The sequence below is a fragment of the Cydia strobilella genome, chromosome 16 (genome assembly GCF_947568885.1).
Source record: "Cydia strobilella chromosome 16, ilCydStro3.1, whole genome shotgun sequence".
NCBI classification, from domain to species: domain Eukaryota; kingdom Metazoa; phylum Arthropoda; class Insecta; order Lepidoptera; family Tortricidae; genus Cydia; species Cydia strobilella.
The window spans coordinates 13402106-13402314 of NC_086056.1; positions in this window are offsets into that span (position 1 = coordinate 13402106).

The window sequence follows — 209 nt, forward strand, 5'->3', positions numbered from 1 at the left end:
CTACCTACCTAAAAAGATATATTACACAACAAAATAATTCTATTTTTATCATTCGATTTTATTGACTCTTGACCAAGTCTCTATTCTGTTAATGGTTTCGAAGGAAGAGCAGCTAAATTAACGTTATCTTTCCTAACAAAAGTTTGACGCTCTGCCGGTGCCATCCAACTAAAATCAATAAACCTAAATATTACATTCAAAATCCGTAT